The following is a 5,866-nucleotide window of genomic DNA, read 5'->3' as shown; positions in this document are numbered from 1 at the left end:
ATTACATTACATTACATTACATTACATTACATTACATTACATTACATAAAAATTAATGTTTATTTATTTTTGAGAGAGCAGGATTTGGGGAGGGGCAGACAGAGAGGGAGACACAGAATCAGAAGCAGGCTCCAGGCTCCCTCCGAGCTGTCAGCACAGAGCCCCATGCGGGCCTGGAACACCCCAATCTTGAGATTATGACCTGAGCTGAAGCCAAGAGTCCCAAGCCTAACTGACTGAGTCACACAGGTGCCCCAGCCAGGGACTGTTGTCAAGTACAGGACCCTGTGTGTCTCCACAGGTGGTATACCCATGAAGCTGGCCCTACCAGCACCTTTTCTATTCTCAAGCCTGTGCTCTAACCCGCACCCACAAACCTTTGTTGTTAAAAGAACAAACAATCTCTTCATTGTGGCTAGTTACTAGAACTGGGGATCTTTTCCCTTGGTCAGCTACCTCCTTAAACTTCTTCACAGCATTGACGTGGCTGACTACACTTTTCCTTATAAAACCCCCTTTTCCTTTGGTTTCTGTCACAGGGCACTATTGAATTTCCCTCCCTCTCTGATGCATTTCTCCAACCCCTCTGCTGGCTTCCCATTCTCCTGTTCTGCATCTGTGTGTGTTCCCAAAGGTTAGGTCCTCTGTTCCTCATTTTCTAATTCCCTTGGAGAGACTGTCCTCCCCATTTTAGTCCCCACCTGTGTGCATGTAAAGCTCCAGTTATTATCTCCAGCCCAGATTTCCCTCCCAAGTCCTCGTCTTGCTTTTCTCTTAGGTGTCCTGGCAACTCCAATGTAACAAGTCAGAAATTGAATGTATGCTTCTTCGGCCTTTCCTTCCTTCTTTCCTTCTTTCTTTGTGGGAACCGAGCAACAAATAAACCAAGCCTGGGTCCCTTCTAAGTGCAGGACCTTCTTTGTGCAATGCCACAAAGCCAAGCCTTGCCACCACCTTTCAAATTATCTCCTCACAAAATATTTTAGTAATCAAAAAGGGAGGTGGGGAGTAAGTTTGCCATAGAAAAAAACTGTCAGGTACCATCTTGCATCATGACAGTTACATCACAAGTACTAGATAAATCGGTACTGTGTGCCGTCTGAAGATGCAACGAGCACACAGCCATTTCTGTGGTATTCCAGCCAAAGGTGCATAACCTGGTCTAATCATGAGGAAACACTGGACAAACCCAAACCAAGGGACAGCCTGCAAAATGGCCTGTAATATTTAAAAAAAAAAAAAAAAAAAAAAAAAAAGCCAAGGCCATGGAAGTAAAGGAAAGTTGAGGAATTTTTCTCTAGGATGCAGATTTGAAAGACACCACAGTTGGGTGCAATGCATGATCCCGTGTTGGATCCTTTTGCTACAAAGAATGGTATTAAGATGACAGGTAAAAGCTGAATGAGTCTCTGAGCAAAGGGAATAGAAGACTTATTTTGTACTATTCCCTTAGTATAACTTTTCTCAAAGTTTGAAATTATTTTGAGGCACCTGGGTGGCTCAGTCAGAGAAGCGTGTGACTCTTGATCTCAGGGTCATGGGTTCAAGCCTCACGTCGGGGTGTAGAGATTACTTAAATAAATACATATATATTTTTTTAAGTTTGAAATTATTTCAAAAGAAAAAGAAAAAAGAAAATTTACCCCCCTCCAAATGAGCTTTTCCTCTAGGCCTCTCCCACTTTCCAAGTTTAAAAACTTTGGGATCATCTTTGATTTCTCCCTCTTCCTCCACCGCCCCTCACCCCAACTCCTTTCTCACCACTTGACTACTAAGTCCTGTCAATTATTTTTTTTAAATATCTCTCACATAGACACCTTTCAAATTAAACTTCCAGCTTGTTTTTTTTTTTTTTTTTTCAATGATACTTCCTACCGCACATGATCGTTTTAAGGAGCTTTTGTGAAGAGAATTTGTATAACAAAGTACCATATAAACATAAAGTCCTATCTCTCCATCTCAAGCCTGGATTACTGCTGCTTACTGCTATAATTTTCTAACTGTTCTTCCTGTCTTTGGTCTCTCTCTTTAACAACCCATCCTGTATACAGTTACCAGAGTAATCTGCCTAAAAGCACACATTTATCCTTTAGGGCCCTTGCTTCCCACGGTGCACAGTGGGGCTTAATCCATATTCCCTAGGAAGACTGATGTTCTTTGAGTTGCACCAAGGTGGTCTGCCATCATATCAAATAACCATGACCTTTGTCCTATTCATAGAGAAAATAAAATTTAATGGATAGAATGTCCTCAACTTGTAAGTTTTTTTTCCTCTATGTATTTTTTTCCCATGTAGTAAGAATCCCAACTTTTATTCGCTATCATAAGCAGATGACAAACTGAATGAAAAAGCAGCAAATTAATAACACATATTTGGCAACAACAGATCATGTTTACTTCAACAGCTTGGTTTTCTCATGGGCACATGTTTGGTAGCTGAGATTTTTATGATGCATGTCAATTGTATAGTCATTGTCTTCCTTAAAATTTGCTTTTTTATGATAAAGTGAAATGTATTAAAATTTCATCATAAATAAGTTTGAGAAAAAACTGCACTCCCAAATAAATACCTTGACCTATTATTCAGGGTTTTTCCAACCTTATCGCTACTACTCCCCCTTCATGAATTCTTGACTTCAGACAAAGTTGTTTAATCTCTGTTCGCTTTTGCTTTTTTTTTTCCCCTTTTGCTTTGCACAAACCATTCCATCTCCCGGGAACTCTGTCCTGGCTCACGCCTGTCCAAACAAACCCCATACAGCCTTAAAGGACCAAATCAACTCTCCACTTGGTGAAACTTCTAAAATCATGATTATCTCTCCTTCTAACGCACTATGTTACATGGAAAACGCATGAGAAAGAACACAATGGTATGCAGCAGTTTCTCAAACATCAGAGGGCATAAGAAACACCTGGAAATCTTTCTAAAATGCAGAGTTTTGGGGGCATCTGGGTGGCTCAGTCAGTTAAGCATTCAACTCTTGATTTAGGCTCAGGGCATGATCTCATAGTTCTTGAGATCAAGCCCTGTGTGGGGCTCTGCTGTCAGCATGGAGACTGCTTGGGATTCCCTCTCTCCCTCTCTCTCTGCCCCTTCCTCTCTCTCTCTGTCTCTGTCTCTGTCTCTGTCTCTGTCTCTGTCTCTCTCTCAAAATAAATGATCATTTAAGAAAATACAAAATAAAATGCAGAGTTTTTTGTTTTTGTGAGAACATTTTAAGTTATATTCTCACCAAATTTCAATTATACAATACAGTGTTATCAACTATAATCACAATATTTCTTGTTTTGAGAAAGAGAGAGGCATGAGTTGGGGAGAGGGGCAGAGGGACAGAAATAATCTCAAGCAGGCACCATGCCCAGCACAGAGCCAGATATGGGACTCCATCTCATGACCGTGAGATATGACCTGAGCGGAAATCAAGAGTTGGACATTTAACAAAAGGAGCCACCCAGACACCCCTATAATCACAATGTTTTATATTAGATTCTCAGACCTTTTTCATCTCACAGCTAAAATTTGCACCTTTTCTTTCTTTCTTTTCTTTCTCTTTCTTTTCTTTCTTTCTTTTTCTTTCTTTCTTTCTTTCTTTCCTTTCTTTCTTTCTTTCTTTCTTTCTTTCTATAAAGTGATACCATGCAGTGATACCATGCAGTGTTTGTCTACGTTTTCCTTATTTCACTTAGCATAATGCCTTCAAGTTCCATCCATGTGGTCACAAATGTCAGGATGTCCTTCTTTCTTATGGCTCAATAATATCTTCTTTATCCATTCACCTGTTGATGGACACTTAGTTTGTATCCATGCCTTGGCTATCGTGAATAATGCTGCAATTATGGGAGTGCAGAGGCCCCTTTGATATCCTTTTTCATTTTCTTTGGATAAATACCAGATGTGTGATTCCTGGATCATAAGGTAATTCTATTTTAAATTTTCTGAGGAACCTCCATATTGTTTTCTTAGTGGCTGCACCAGTTTGCACTCCCACCAACAGTGCACGAGGGTCCCTTTTCCCACATATTGCCAATATTTGTTATTGCTTGTGTTTTTTATTTTAGCCATTCTAACAGGTGTGAGGTGATATCTCATTGTGGTTTTGATTTGCATTTGCCTGATGATTAGTGATGTTGACTACCTTTTCATGGACTTATTGGTCATTTGTATGTCTTCTTTGGAAAGGTGTTTCTTCATTTCTTCTGTCCATTTTAAAATCAGATTATTTGGGTTTTTTTTTTTTTTTTGCTTTTGAGTTGTATGAATTCTTTATACATTTTGGATATTATTAACCCCTTATCAGATAAATGATATGCAAATCTTTTCTCCATTCTGTAGGTTACTTTTTCATTTTGTTCGTAGTTTCCTTTGCCGAGCAGAACTTTTTAGTTTGATGTAGTCCACTTGTTTATTTTTGCTTTTGTTACCTTTGTTTTTGGTGTCAAATCTAAAACATCATTCCCAAGACCAATGTCCAAGGACCCCTATGTTTTCTTTTAGGGGTTTTATGGTTTCAGGTCTCACATTCAAGTCTCTAATTCATTTTAAGGTTATTTTTGTGTATGGTGTGAGATAAGGGTCCAGTTTCATTTTTTTGCATATTTGGCTGTCCAGTTTTCCCAACACCATTTATTGAAGAGACTGTCCTTTTTCCTTGGTATATTCTTGGCTCCTCTGTTGTAAATTAATTTACCACATATGTATGGGTTTATTTTGGGATTCTAGTCTGTATCATTCATCTCCGGGTTTGTTTTTATGCCAATACAATACTGTTTTGATTGCTGTAGCTTTGTAATGTAGTTTGAAATCAGACTGCACTATGCCCCCATCTTTATTCTTTCTCAGGATTGCTTCAGGTATTTGGGGTCTTGAGTTATTCTATAGAGATTTTAGGATTGCTTGTCCTTTTTCTATGAAAAGTACTATTGGAATTTTGATAGGGATTGCATTGAATCTGCAGATTGCTTTGGGTCATATGGGCATTTTAACACTATTCTTCCTATCCATGAGCACAGAATATATTCCCATTTATTTGTATCTCCTTTAATTTCTTTCATCATTGTCTTACAGTTTTCAGTGTACAGATTTTTCTCCTCCTTATTCTTAGTATTTTATTCTTTTTGATGTAATTTCTTAATTTCTCTTTTTGATAGTTTATGAGTATATAGAAACAACAGATTTTTTCTAATTTTTTAAAGGTATAGTCATTGTTTTTGAGAGATAGAAAGAAAGAGAGAGAGCGGGGGAAGGGCAGAGAGAGAGAGGAAGACACAGAATCCGAAGCAGGCTCCAGGCTCTGAGTTGTCAGCAAAGAGCCTGACGCAGGGCTCAAACCCACGAAATGTGAGATCATGGCCTAAGCTGAAGTCAGATGCTTAACCAACTGACCCACCCAGGTGCCCCAAAACAACAGATTTTTGTACATTGATTTTTTATGTCTCAGCTTTACTGAATTCATTTATTATATCTAATCGTTTTTTGGACAATCTTTAGGGTTTTCTACACATAATATCATGTCATTTGCAAATAGAGACAGTTTTACTTTTTCCTTTCTGATCTTTTATTTCTTTTTCTTTTATTCATTTCTTTTTCTTGCCTCGTTGCTCTGGTTAGGACTTCCAATACTATGTTGAATAAAAGTGGCAAGAGTAGGGCATCCTCGTCTTTTTTCTGATCTCAGAGGAAAAGTTTTCAGCTTTTCACCATTGAGTGTGATGTTATCTGTGGGCTTGTCATATATGGTCTTTATTATGACAAGGTATTTCCCCTCTATACCTAGTTTTTATCATGAATGGATTGAATTCTGTTAAATGCTTTTTCTTCATCTACTGACATGATCGTATGATTTTTCTCCTTCATTTTGTTAATGTG

The sequence above is a fragment of the Panthera uncia genome, chromosome B1, assembly GCF_023721935.1.
Source record: "Panthera uncia isolate 11264 chromosome B1, Puncia_PCG_1.0, whole genome shotgun sequence".
In the NCBI taxonomy this organism is placed as follows: Eukaryota; Metazoa; Chordata; class Mammalia; order Carnivora; family Felidae; genus Panthera; species Panthera uncia.
The sequence above is the reverse complement of the archived record's forward strand: the minus strand, read 5'-3'. Positions refer to the sequence as shown.